The sequence below is a fragment of the Dasypus novemcinctus genome, chromosome 23 (assembly GCF_030445035.2).
Source record: "Dasypus novemcinctus isolate mDasNov1 chromosome 23, mDasNov1.1.hap2, whole genome shotgun sequence".
NCBI classification, from domain to species: Eukaryota; Metazoa; Chordata; class Mammalia; order Cingulata; family Dasypodidae; genus Dasypus; species Dasypus novemcinctus.
The window spans coordinates 9491041-9506619 of NC_080695.1; the positions used below are offsets into that span (position 1 = coordinate 9491041).

General features: G+C 40.6%; 1 pseudogene; it reads right to left on the bottom strand.

Moving 5' to 3' along the window:
- LOC101414178 (cytochrome P450 3A24-like) overlaps positions 1-15579 on the bottom strand; it is a 95477-nt pseudogene that overhangs the window by 41498 nt on the left and 38400 nt on the right.

Sequence of the window (15579 nt, forward strand, 5' to 3'; positions counted from 1 at the left end):
ACTACAGGTTTTGGGCATCTCATATAGAATCCTCAATCATTAGTAAACAGTATTCTTTCATGGGCTCATCACTGGACTCCTCCTCTGGTTGTTCTGCTATGAGAATTTGAAGTTACAGATCCTTTCCTTTCCCTTCATTTTAAAGGAGTTTCTGGTTTTGTCAAAGAGATGAGATTGGTGATGTTTAGTAGAAGATGTCTCTGCAAACACTAAACTAACACTCAGGGTGGTGAGATTTCACACTCTGAAAGGCAGATAAAATTGACTGAAAGTAAAGAAGGTCCTACCTCAACTCCCATTTATGCTTCTCATATACTTATTTGGATGATGGCAAGAGAAAGGTTCTCCCAATATTTAAATTGTTATTTTTCCCTTCCCTGCCCTTGCCTTCCTCCTTCTTCTTTTCTCCTCATCCTCCTTTTCATCTTCCTCTCCATTTCTCTATCTTTCACCTCTCTGTCTTGCTCCTTCTCTGTCTCTCACTCTTAAAATAGTTTAAGTTGGGTAATTTATAAGTCACTACCGTAGTTTAAGGGAAAAAACCTGATGTCATTGTCTATGTGTTCCACTAGGTATAAATTACTTTTTGGTTAAGCCCATGTTTTATTCAAATTTGATTCCTCAGTATTTGATTATATTAAGGAAAAATATTGATTTGTAGAAAATGATAATGCTATTTTGCTTATGTATTTTTTCAAAGACCTCAATACTTTGGTGAACATACTAGAATGCTTACAGATTGACTAATGTGATGTACATAAAAATATTTTATGATGCAGTGGCAGAGAACTGGGGATATGTGGACTGAGCCCCCACTGACCGTACATGCCCTACACTCACCACATGTGCTGCCCACTAACCAACGCAGCCACAGGTTGATAGCTGTTTGATAAATGATGAACACATGGAAAAGCATCAGTAGAACTCTATAGACTTGCAAATATCTCAAAATTCCTAACGGACAGTTTTTAACATTTGGGTTACTCACAGTCTGGTCAGGTTCACCACACAAGGTAAGCACTTAATATCTGAATGAATCTAGGGGAAGTACAGAGAGTGGCCTCTGACTTTATGTTAATAAAACTGTACATGAAGAATCTCCTGAACCAGTAGATCCAAAGCACAGAGAACTCAGTCATCCCTGAGTTTCTCTTTCAACAAGTACTATGAGTGGACTCTGTGCTAGAGCTAGAGATACCATAGTAATACGGCCTGGACTCTGCCATTAGGAAGCTTGTAGACCATGGTTAAGAAAATCTAGATAAGTCCTGATTTACTAGCCAGTGTCCCTAAAAGTTTATTCTAAATTTTGCTTTCCAACACACTAAATCTGAAAGCATCATGTGCTTTCTGAGTTAAAACTATGTCCAAATCCTGAACTTCTGTCTTGTCTCTTTTATTAAGAATAATATAGATTGAAAAAGATATACAAGCAAGAGACAATGAAGCCCATATTTGTTATCCATCCTGAGATGTAACAGTGTGCTCAGCCAGCTTGAATGAGGAAAAGTATCCTTCCCTGGGTTTCCTCTACCTTTCAGGATTGAACTCCTCAGGCTCTGGCCAGATTTCTGGGTTCCGTTGGAGGACAAATATTGGTATCATTACCACTGTCCCTTTGGGAATGAGCACCCCATGGATGGCCACATCTTTCTTACAGACCTTCTCAATTCTGCTTACAACTGGATAAATTCTGAGAGTCTCATTCACCACCATATCAAGATACTCCATCTGGACCAGGGCATCATACATGGCTGGTACCTGTGGATCAAGAGACAGAGTTGGGTAAATTGAGATTCAAGATTAACTTTCAATTTAGTCTGTGCAGAACTATGAAGTGTTAGGAGGTTCAAAGAACAAATTACATTGGGAAGGGACCTGAGCAATTACAGAGCATGTTACACCTATCATGTCCTTTGACCTGCTCAATGACACTTTGAGATCTGAAGAGCAGTTATACATATATGGGAGATGTGTGGGACCTTGCCCTAAACAGGTTCTGGAGTCTTAGCATAACCATGGAGGGATGCTCATTCTCATGTGAACAAAGGTGACTTTGGACTCAAGTAAGACAGGCCAAAGGCACTGGCCCCTTCCCAATGAGAGGCCACATGTGTCAAGGAAGAGAATGAGTAGAAGAGCCTACTCCCCTTTGTACATAAGGCTTTTTAGCTTGGAAATACTGCTTGCTAACTCTTCTGATAAATTTTGGAGAAATTGGAGAAAATTTGGAGAAAACTCTCCATTATATAGAAACCCTGAATAGTTGGGGGAGAATCTTGTTCCTTTCTATCTCACATATAAAAGAAGGTTATATTTGGATGTTCCCACAGCAACAATCTCAGTTCCATGGAAAAGAAAGAGGATGGGAATGCACACATGTGCCCCATAGTCACCATGAGCCCCCACTGACCGTACATGCCCTACACTCACCACATGTGCTGCCCACTAACCAACGCACCTAAGACTCATGTGAACCATGTACATGTCACTCCATGGTCTGTGAGGCCTGAAAAGGATCCCTTTGGGTTCAGCTTCCTGCCAAGCCCAGCTCCCAGACCCACGGGTGAGGTTTCCTCGCCACAAAAGTTTTCCTGCATAGGGAGAGATCTGAGCACAGCACTGTTTTTTTTTTAAGGTTTATTTTTTCCCCTCCCCTGCCCTGCAGTTTTTTTCCTTTTTCTTTTTCTTGCTGTCTGTGTCCATTAATTGTTTTATCTTCTGTATCTTTTATTCTTTTTTTGTCTTCTCTTCTCATTTTTCTCCTTTAGGATTCAGAGGGATTCCATCCTGGAGACCTGTGATGTGGAGAGAGGTTCCCTGGCAAATGCACTGCCTCAGTTCCTGGTCTCTGCTGCACTTCAGCTTGACTTTCCCCTTCATCTCTCTTTTGTTGCATCATCATGTTGCTGTGTGACTCACTTGCGCGGTCACTGGATCACCATGTGTGCACTCATGTGGGCACTCAGTTCACCGCGTGGGCACTGGCTCACTGTGCAGGCATGCTTCCTCTTTTCTTTTTCACCAGGAGGTCCCAGGGATGGAAACTGTGTCCTTCCATATGGTAGGCGGAGGCCTTATCACTTGAGCCACATCTGCTTCCCTCACTTGGTTTTATACATTCTTTTTTAACTTTCATTTTGAAATAATTTCAAACTTCCAGAGTCATTGAAAAATAATACAAACCCCATACAGAGAACTCAAACCTATTCTCAACTCCAAGGGACCCAGGCCCACCAATTTTAACATCTTGCCACATTTGCAGTATCTTTCAATCATACCTCTCTCTCTCTCTGTATATAAATATACATATAGATTAACACACGCACAACATATATCTGCAATCTATCTTTCTACTTTCTATTATTGATGTATTTTTGCTTCTTCACCAACAACTATGACTCTGGGAAAGTTACCTCCTCTCTAACTCAGCATTCTCAGGTGTCACTTGGAGGTGCTAATTGTTGACCTACACAACATCCCATGCTCATCCAGTGCCCATGCATTCCTGTCTCCAGTCACATGTAGGTGACCATCTCTGCAGTACAACTATAAGCAGAGGTGCCACTAGGTCAGTCCTGGACTAAGCCCTGAAGAGCCAGTGGGCAGCACTCTAGCCCTTATTCCCCAGTTAGGTGACCACAGAGGTCTCAGGTTGCAGACAGCAGAGCCTACAGTCTGGATCCCTGAGGAGCTGGGCAGAGCAGAGCCTCCCTACCTCATGCTCCATGAGGGTGAAGGAGAAATGAACTTTGCTCTGGGAGGCCATTGAGCTTGGGGTTCATTTGGCCCTGAGGCTGAACAACACTATGTGAATAATACAAGGTGTGATGATTGAGTTCATGTATGAATACTGAGCACTTAGAGCAGGGTCTGACATGAAGAGGAAGATGTCACGGACTGTTTGACTCTTGCTGCTGCTGCTGCTGGAAATATTCTCATAAAGGAGGAGGACACAGCGCTTCGCCAGTCTTGTCCCTCGGGGACCTGCATCTTACTGCAAGAGTCCTCGTATGGGCTGATCAGAGAGAGAAGATTTTCTCTGACTTAGGCAGCACCTTAAATTATCTTAGGCTCATATGGAGGTACTAATGACCGTGCACGGTTGTGAGACTTGGTCCACAGCCCACTCCAGGGCTCAGGCACCTCCTTCACTCTCACCCTACGCTCTCTCTGCCATCCCAGGCTGCCCCAGCTATGCCAGGTTTCCCCAGGCATGGAGATGGCACTAGTGACCCCTATGCCCCAGCCCTCCCTGGGTCCACCTTCTGCTCTCTGACTCTGCAGGACCCTTCCTTTCTGACCTGGGCCTCAGCTGCTGGCTTTGAACCAGTGGAATGTTGGTGGGGGGCCTTGATGGGTGCCTATACAAGCGGGCTTCCTGCTCTCTCCCTCTGTCCCTGAGAAGGGAGCCCAGGCTCATCTGCAGGGGACTGAGAGGCCCCAGGGCTCCTGAACCAGCATCAGCCCAGCTGAGGTCAGCTCAGAGCAGCCCCAGGTAGCCCAGAGCAAGCCCAGGGTAGCAGAGCAAATCTTCTCAGACACAGAGCAGCGAGGGCTGACTTCAGATGCCCAGGGGCTTTTTTTTTTTTAAGATTTAAAAAATGTATTATTTCTCTCCCCTCTCCTTCACACCCCCTGCCCTGGTTGTCTGTTCTCTGTGTCTATTTGCTGCATGTTCTTTTGTCTGCTTCTGTTGTTGTCAGCGGCATGGGAATCTGTGTCTCTTTCTGTTGTGTCATCTTGCTGCCTCAGCTCTCGGTGTGTGCAGCTCTATTCCTGGGCAGGCTGCACTTTCTCTCGCGCTGGGCGGCTCTCCTCACGGGGCACACTCCTTGCGCGTGGGGCTCCCTATGCGGGGGACACCTCTGCATGGCACGGCACTCCTTGCGCGCATCAGCACTGCGCATGGGCCAGCTCCACATGGGTCAAGGAAGCCCCTGGTTTGAACCGCGGACCTCCCATGTGGTAGACGGACGCCCTAACCACTGGGCTAAGTCCACCGCCCTCCCAGAGGTTTTTTGATTTCTTTTCTTGGCTTTATTGTGACAGGTCACTGAGATGCCAGGACCAGCTCTGTTTATCAAATTCTTATATTGCTGCAGGTAGAGGGGCACAGGCTAATTGATTTTTTTCCTTTGTCTTTGTCTCTTTAGAATCGCCCTAAATAGTACAGGCGGAAGAATCAGCACGCAGCTTTTTTGTGAAAATTCTCCTAGGCAGTGGTGAGGAGGCTCCAGGGATCACCCACTCACGTTTTTGGGCAAGGCTGCATCAGTCTCCTCCTGCAGTTTCTTCTGGACATCAGGGTGCATGGCCAAGTTATACATGAGGAAGCAGAAAGTCGTGCTAGTGCTTTCATACCCACCAAAAATAAAGGAAAACGATTGAGCTATAAGCTCTGTATCAGTCAGAGGTACAGGAAGGGAAAAACATTTTAGGTAAAGCAGGTCAGTGTGAAAACATCATAACTAGATTAAAGGAAATGAAAATGAAAGCCCAAATCCCTAGGAAAAAGTGGGAAAGCATTTCTGTCATCCTGGGAGTATGGATCTTACAGAATCTGGAAAGGGCAAAACTGGTTCTGTTCAGTTTTCTGAGGTCTAAGCTGTTCTGGGCCTTCTACTCCTGAATATATGACCTTCTCCCCCAGTGCAGGTGATGGATTTCACTTAACAGTGCTTTGTCTACTTTGCAGAATATCCTAAAAGTGATTCAGCTATAAGTCATATAAGGAAGCATCCTTAGCTCAGAAAAATTTTTAATGATTCTAGCTCAAATTCAGTTTGAACAATTTGGAGGCTTTATCATCAGGAAAACTTGAAGGCTCCTCCATCCACACCTGCTTGGTGGAACTGAAGGGAGCAGCACTGGGCTGCAGGTGGACTCTGGCTGCTCAAGGTGTTGTCACAGGACCAGGAACATCAGCACCATCTGAGAGCTTATGAGAAATGCGGAGCCCCAAACTGCTGCATAGAACTGTGAAGGCAAAATCTGCATGTTAGCCAGATCTCCAGGGGATCTGTGTGCAGTCTAGCTGGGGAAGCACGGCCTATACCTTTGACAGTTATCAAGTACTGGAAGGCCTGGACACAAGTCCTCAAAATAGATGCTGTCACTTATTGTGATTCTAGCAATGAAAGAACTTATATCATTGATGTGCAGGTAGTAGCCCCTGGAGGTTCTGAGGGCAGGGAGAGGTAAAACAGGTATAATACAGGGGCATTTTCAGAACTTGGGATTTGTCCTGAATGACATTATCATGACGGATGCAGGCCATTATATATCCTGCCATAATCTACAAAATTGTGTGGGAGAGAATGTAAACTACAATGTAAACTATAATCCATGCTTGGTGGCAATGCTCCAAAATGTGTTCGCCAATTGCAATGAATGTACCTCACTAATGAAGCGTGTTGTTAATGGGGGTAAACATGGGCAGTGTGGGAGCAGGGCATATGGGAATCCCCTATATATTTTATGTAACATTTATTTGATCTAAATATCTTTTTTAAAAAATAAAAATAAAAATAAATCCCTTAAAAATTTGGTGTGAGCGAAACCTCAAGTGGTAAAATGCCATGTAAAGAGTAAATTCTACTTTCCTGATAATCTGAGTCCATTAAATTTACCTTCAAGTAATAATAATCTGAAGCTTAAAACACACATGGAAAAAAAATAGATGCTCTCATTTGTGGAGAAAATACAGAAACACGAAACAGCAGAGGAGTGGTGGTGGGCACTACACTAATCATTGGCATGTGACTAGCAGAAGGAAGCACATATCAGTAGGACAGCGGCCACCATGACACACAGAATCATTGGGCCCAATTCCAAGAGGGAACGATCTATGCTCACTCCATCCTGGCTGCCATGTCGTCCTCCTGAGGACGGCCCTGGACTTGCTCTACCTGATGCTCCCAAATAGCCCTTGAGCTGTTCTCTGGTTCCCTCCTGGATTTCCTCCCCGGAGAAGCTAAGTGTGGGTGGGCTGTGGTCTGTGGAATCAGGGCTGGATTAGGGCTTTTAGACTCCAGGAGACCTTAAAGGAACATGGTGCCTCCCCAGTCATAGAATTCATAAGTAAAAACAACCCAAATGATTGTAATCAAGGTCTACAAGGTTCTGATTTCCTAATGAAGACTTCTGTGGTGCAGTGTTGGGTAAATTATATGATCAAATTCATCCCTCCAGTTACATAAACCTTATGGTCCTGAATTGGAATTGGAGTAGATATTCAAGGTTTATAGCTGTGCTATAGATTTGGAAGCAAGTAGCTTCATTCGGCCATCTAAATTTAAATACTAATTTATTAAAATTAAAGAACATAGCATAGTAAATACGGTTGTCAGTAACCCCAGCCATATTTCAAGTGCTCATTTCATGGGCTACTGGTTACTGTATTGAACAGCACAGATACAGAAAATTTCCTTCATAACAGAAAGTTCTGTTGGACTATGCTGATAGTGATCAAGGTTGATAGAGGACAGATAGGTAGATAGAAAGGTAGGCAGTTGGACTGGTAGATAGATAATATAATAGATGCAATAGAGGAGATGTATACATACTAAGATAGAAGAAAAGATAGATATATTTGAAATAGATACATACAAGATTGACAGAGAGATGACAGATATACAGATATATGATAAAATACAGATACTTAGAAAAGATATATACATCCAGTATATATATATATATATATATATATATGAACATAATAGACAAATAGAGATGATAAAGATCAATAGATACAAAAGAAATAGATTCATGAGATATTGATGATATATATATATATATATATATATATATATAGAGAGAGAGAGAGAGAGAGAGAGAGAGAGAGAGAAAGAGATAGAACAAGACGTAGACATAGATATAGATGTATTTTCAGTGGTGTCCTGGAGTCAGCTCAGTTATGTTCTCTACAACCATTTGTTTTATGTTCAGGAATTTTTTGAACTGTGGTACAAATCGTTTATAGCATGCAATTGGCTATGACAAGAATATTTAGGCCAAAGAAATATGATAAAAATCAGGGATTTTTTGAAAGTCAGTTTATTTCGTAGAATATATATAGATACAGATATATTTATGTTCCTTGTTCTGTGTAAATTTATTTGATTTTCTTGGTTTTGTTTACTGAGGAGCTCAAGAAGAATGGAAAAGGCAGCAGCACTGAGCTCACCAAGCTCTCAGATTTTGGTTTCTAAATTCCAAACCATTGAAAGAAATTAAGCTTCATCAAGAAATGGCTGATTCCAGGGTAGGTCAAGGGAAATAAGAGTGAAACCTAAAATATCTTGCACCAGAAATCAAGGTTGCCCTCTGAAAATGGTCGTGACAGGACAGGCCAAAGGAAGCAACTAGAAAGTGCTTCTCCTGGATGGACCATGAGACAACTTGAGCATCAATATAAATGGTGGTAGTAAGAGAGTAAATTAATAATTTATGAGACCACACTGACACAAACAAATGAGGGAGAATGCAATGCTCTCTTTTTTTTTAATTTAATTTTATTTATTAATTTTTTAAAAAATATTACATTAAAAAAATATGAGGTCCCCATTCACCCCCATGGCCCCCACCCTACCAATCCCCCCCCCCACAGTAACACTCTCCCCCATCATCATGACACATCCATTGCATCTGGTGAGTACATCTCTGGGCATCGCTGCACCCCATGGCCTGTGGTCTACACCATAGCCCACACTCTCCCACGTTCCATCCAGTGGGCCATGGGAGGACATACAATGTCCGGCAATTGTTCCTGCAGCACCACTCAGGACAACTCCAAGTCCCAAAAATGCCTCCACATCTCATCTCTTCCTCCCATTCCCCACACCCAGCAGCCACCATGGCCACTTTTTCCACACCAATGCAATGCTCTCTTAAGGTAGAATGACAACTAGTAAATATAGAAAGTAAAATGGAAATAGAGAAGCACCATTTGCAATCTCATAGTCAGGAAATTATCAATAATCATCAATAAATGATAAAATGAATGGATGAAAGTTCAAAGAGGAATGAGAGATTTAGATGGTCTCAAAAGCTACCCCAACACATTACATATTAATTACCCAGGGAAAAGCAAAACTGTACAGTGGGTTCATGAGTGAGCACAGCCCAAACCAAGCATTCCAAGTTAACATCAGCAGTCCTGGAACAAAGTGCCTTCTGAAGTTATGTTCTGATGCAGATTTCCAGGCAGGGTTTCTGACTCTGGTGTCTGAGCAATGCCTGGAAATCAGCATTTGAAACAAACACCTCAGGAGTTCTGATGAAGATGATCCACAAACCACAAACTGACTTCTGTGCATGGAAATCTTGTTTTATGGTTGGTTGTCTAGCTTAGAGCATACTTGGGCCTTCACACTTCTGGAAAGTGCCTCTGGCTACCATTTAAAATACCTGAACATGCATCTTTCTGCCATTGGCAGAAATTCTCATCTCCCTGGAAAACTTCCTGCATGTTTTCAAAACCATTCCCCACATCTGGGCTTTGCAGCCCCCCCAAAACTCTTTAGTTACCTTTGTGGGACTCCGTTTCCTTGGAATTATGGGCATCAATCATCAGCTGAAGAAGATCCACTTGGTGCTGGAAACAGAGGGAAATGCCAATGACATAAAGGCACTTATGGCCTCAAAGGAAAATCTTTCCTGAGCATCTGGCTCCTTGAAGGTCAGGGTCTGACTGGCGCTACCTGGGTCCTTATGAATCCAAACAGCCTCTGCCCATTTGGAGGGAGGACTGTTCCTAGGCAAATACAGCTACTGTACCCCACTGCTTTTTGTTCCTTTCTCTCCTTGGTCCTTGGTCTCTAGCTTTTGGACATAGCTTCCTGGCCAAAGAGTTACCACTCCATCATCTGCTATCACTGTTTGCTCAGGAAAAAGTCCCTGACCTCACACAGTTTTTTTCTCCTGCCTCAGTTCAACCCCTTGCATCTTATTCTTAACTGATGGACACAGAGAGTCATCCTCTGATGTTGCTGGCCCATTAGCTGCTCTTGTGTGAGGTTCTTCAAATGCCAAGACTCTACACTCCTCTAGGTGACCGCTGAGACTCAGCTCTGGCTCCCTGACTGCACATCTTCTTCTGTTACCTCCTGGTGAGCCACTGCAGCCTCAGTGCATGCAGCAGACCATCCCCCTGCTGGACATGGGAAGGCTCCAATTTAAAGTGGACTCTACTCCACCAGGCAGCCTGATGTCCTCTTCCACTGGAGGATATTTCAAATAAGAGGCTTGGAATTGAAATGATTTTTGCCAGTACAGCTTGGACAACTACAGTGCCAGTAACATGATTTTTAAAAGTCAGTTTTACCCTTTAACAACAAAAAAGACAAAAAGAGAAGGAAAAAACAAACAAAATATGACAAACACAAGTCCAAACGAAATATGACTAATATAAATAATTCCTTGAAAGTAATAACACTGAATGTCAATGGTTTAAACACACCTGTCAAAACATTCAGACGGGAAGACTGGATAAGGAAATATGACCCATCTATATGCTGTCTACAAGAAACACATCTTATACCAAGAGATTCATGGAGGTTGAAAGTGAATGGTTGGAAAACAATCTTACAAGCAAACAATAACCAAAAAAAGGCAGGAGTAGCTATATTAATATCAGACAAAATAGACTTTAAATGCAAAGAAATGTGAGAGACAAAGAAGGATACTACATATTAGTGAAAGGGACAATCTCTCAAGAAGAATGAACAATCATAAATATTTATGCTCCTAGCAAGGGCACCTCCAAATACATGAGGCAAACACTGGAAAAACTAAGTGAAAGAATAGATGCCTCTACAATTATAGTGGGAGAATTTAATACACCACTATCAACTTTGGACAGAACATCTCAAAAGAGAATCACTAAAGAAACAAAAACTTTGAACAGTATATTAAAGGAGCTGGATCTAATAGACATATACAGATCATTACACCCAAAAACAGCAAGATATACATTTTTCTCAAGTGCACATGGATCATTCTCCAAGATAGACCATATGCTAGGCCACAAAGAAAGGCTCAATGAATTCAGAAAGATTGAAATTATACAAAACAATATCTCTGACCAGAGTGGGGTGAAGCTGGAAATCTGCAAGGGTCAGAGGCCCAGATTTCACACCATGATTTGGAAATTAAACAGCACAATCTTAGAAAAACAGTGGGTCAAAGAGGAAATCTCAAAAGAAATTAATAAGTACCTAAAAACTAATGAAAATGATAACACAACATACCAAAACTTATGGGATGCAGCAAAAGCAGTAATGAGAGTGAAATTTATAGCTATCAATTCATACATCAAAAAAGAAGAAAGCAAAAATTGAAGAACTAACTGCACATTTGGAGGAATTAGTGAAAGAACAACAAAGTAACCCCACAGGAAGAAGAAAGAAAGAAATAATAAAGATAAGAACAGAACTAAATGAATTAGAGAATAAGAAAGCACTCGAAAAGATAAACAAAACCAAGAGCTGGTTCTCTGAGAAGATCAATAAAATTGACAAACCCTTAGCAAAACTAACAAAGAAAAAAGAGAGAAGATGCAAATACACAAAATAAGAAATGAGAAAGGAGATATCACCACTGGCCCCACAGAAATAAAGACTATTGTAAGAGGATACTTTGAAAAACTATACTCCAACAAAAATGACAGTTCAGAGGGAATGGACAAGTTCCTAGAAACACATAAGCAGCCTATATTGATGAAAGAAGAAAGTGATGATCTCAACAAACCAATCACAAGTAAAGAGATAGAATCAGTCATTAAAAACCTCCCAACTAAGAAGAGCCCAGGGCCAGACGGCTTCACAGGTGAATTTTACAAAACATTCTGGAAAGAACTAACACCAGTCTTGCTGAAACTCTTGCAAAAAAATCAAAACAGAAGGACCATTAACGAACTCATTCTATGATGCCAACATTACTCTAGTGCCAAAGCCAAACAAGGACAACACAAGAAAGGAAAATTACAGACCATTTCTGTAATGAACCTAGATGCAAAAATCCTCAACAAAAGACTTGCTAACCATATCCAACAACACATTAAATGAATTATAAACCATGACCAAGTGGGATTCATTCTGGGTATACAAGGATGGTTCAACATAAGAAAATCAATCAATGGAATACACCATATAAACAGACTGAAGGGAAAAAAAAAATCATGATTCTATCTATAGATGCAGAAAAAGCTTTTGACAAAATACAGCACATGTTCTTGATAAAAACACTGCAAAAGATCAGAATACAAGGAAATTTTCTGAACATGTTAAAGAGTATATATGAAAAACCCACAGCCAACATCGTTTACAATGGTGAAATCCTAAAATTTTTTCCTCTAAGATCAGGAACAAGACAACGTGCCCACTATCACTTCTTCTATTTAACATTTTCTTAGAAATACTTGCTCTAGCACTGAGGCAAGAACCAGATATAAAAGGCATTCAAATTGGAAAGGAAGAAGTCGAAATTTCATTATTTGCAGATGACATGATCCTATACATAGAAAACCCTGAGAGGTTTAAAACAAAGCTTCTAGAACTCATAAATGAGTTTAGTAAAGTCACAGTTTATAAGATCAATGCGCAAAAATCATTAGCATTTCTGTACAACAATAATGAGCAAGCTCAGGAGGAAATCAAGAAACAAATACCATTTACTATAGTCAATAAAAAATCAAATACCTAGGAATAAATTTACCTAAGATGTAAAAAACTTATTCTCAGAGAACTACACAACACTGTTCAAGGAAATCAAAGAAGACCTAAATAAATGGAAGAATATTCCCTGTTCATGGATAGGAAGACTAAATATTATTAAGATGTCTATCCTACCAAAACTGATCTATACATTCAATGCAATCCCAATAAATATCAACACAGCATTTTTTAAGGAACTAGAAAAACTAACTATGAAATTTATTTGGAAAGGAAAGAGGCCTTGAATAGCCAAAGATATATTGAAAAAGAAAAACAAAATTGGAGGAATCACACTACTTGACTTCAAAACATACTACAAAGCTACAGTAGTGAAAACAGCATGATATTGGCACAAGGAGAGACACACAGACCAATGGAACCGAATTGAGAGTTCTGATATAGATACTCATATGTATAGTCATATAATATTTGATAAAGCTACCAAACCCTCACAACTGGGAGAGAATGGCCTATTCAACAAACGGTGCCTGGAGAAATTGATATCCACATGTAAAAGAATGAAAGACGATTACTGACTCACACCTTATACAAAAATCAACTCAAGATGGATCAAAGACCTAAATACAAGAGCCAAGACCATAAAGATTTTGGAAAGCAGTGTAGGGAAGCATATACAAGACCTTGTAATAGGAAATGACTTCATGAACTTCACACCAAAAGCACGAGCAGCAAAAGAACAAATAGATAAATGGGACTTCCTCAAAATTAAAGCCTTCTGCACCTCAAAGGAGTTTGTCAAGAAAGTGAAAAGAGAGCCTACACAATGGGAGAAAATATTTGGTAACCATAGATCTGATAGGAGACTTATAACCTGTATTTATAAAGAACTCCTATATCTTGAAAATAAAAAGACAAAAATCCCATTTAAAAAATGGGAAAAAGATTTCAACAGACACTTCTCCAAAGAAGAAATATGAATGGCTAAAAGCACATGATAAAATGCTCCAAATCTCTAGCTATGGGAAATGCAAATCAAAACTACAATGAGATACCATCTTACTCCCATAACACTGGTAGCTATGAAAAACACAGAAGACTACAAATGCTGGAAAGGATGTGGAGGAATGGGAACACTCATCCACTGCTGGTGGGAATGCAGAAGGACCCAGCCATTCTGGAGGACAATTTGGCGGTTTCTCAAAAAACTAGCTATAGATTTGCCATATGACCCAGCAATTCCACTGCTGGTTATTTACCCAGTAGAACTGAAAACAAGGACACAAACCAATATATGCACACCAATATTCATAGCAACATTGTTCACAATTGCCAAAAGTTGGAATCAACCCAAATGCCCATCAACAGATGAATGGATAAATAAAATGTGGTATATACAGACAATGGAATACTACTCAGCTTTAAGAATGAATACACTACAAACACACCTGATAACATGGATGAATCTTGAGAACCTTATGTTGAGTGGAGCAATCCAGGCATTGAAGGACAAATACTACATGACCTAAATGATATGAAATAAATAAGCCAAGCTGTCTCAGAGAGCTAGAGACTGGATGATAGGCCTAAAGGAAATTGAGGGGGGGATTGAGGAAGAATATAAGCTGACACTTACATGGGTGAAATCTATGATAAGCTGGAGGTAAGTATTTGTACAAGGAAGAGATAAAATGGGGGCATAGGGTGACCTTTGGGTGGGGCTTTGTAGCCTTGAGGGTGGCTAGGGATGTGAGGATGGGTAATATTGCCCAAGAAATTGCGGGGGGGGGGGGGGGTGTAGGGCAACATACAGAACATAGGAGATTATCAGGTATTTGGTTGAGATAATAATGCTGAGAAAACTTTTAAAAAATATAAAAGGGAAGGGTACCTGTTTAAGATGCTTAAAGGGGATAATCCAATGCAGGACAGGCTCCTAGGGAATATGTGAATGCTCATTTTGCCATAGTGAGATATATCATTGGATAGAGACCCATATAATGAGAGTAAAGTATACCCACATCGTGGGGAGGACTGATGTTCTCAAATAGAGGGAATTGTATCTCTCGAGAAAAATCTTGGCTCCCATTGCATTAGGGCAGTTGAGTATGTCAAGCCCTCAACACTGATACAAGTATCTCTGAACATGGCCCTTCAAGCAATGAAGATTGACAGTCACCGTGGGCCCTAAGGGGATGGGAAAAGAGGTATTGAATAGAGAAAACCAATGTAACTGTGTGGGCAATGGAAGTGTTCCACAAGATTATGCAAGGATGGATATAAGACATGTTAAATTACACCAAAAATATATAGGGGCTGATAGGCTAAAATATAAATCATAATGTGAAACATAAGATAACAAAATTTAGAAAATTGTATAGTCTAAAATATAAACCACAATGTAAACCCAAATGTTCCCTTATTTGAAAGCTATTGTCTCAATATCTGTACATCAGTTTCAGTAAATATAGTATGAATATGTAAAAAGATTATTGCTGTGGAAGGGAAAAGGGTTTTATGTTGGGTATGTGGGAGCACTGTATATTGTGTACATGAATTACTGTGATCTAAAACTTTCATGAAGATAAGCTTAATAATTAGGAAAAAAAAAGAAAAAATAGGACGTAGACACTGAGGAAAAGACAGAAATAGTTGCCTTGCCAATTTGCATACAGGGCAACACTTATTGCAGTGATGGAAAGCAAAATGTCAAAAACAAAGCTTTTGCATTTTTAAATTTTTGATACTCCAATTTATTTTTACCTTAATTTTTCTAAATTAATATTTATTTTATATCTAATCTTTAAACTCATCACTATATTCCATCTTACTATTAATGGAACCTGGCAATATATTGGGCTTCACTTTCGAAGAAGTTTTGGATCACAGAGAGGTTCAACAATGG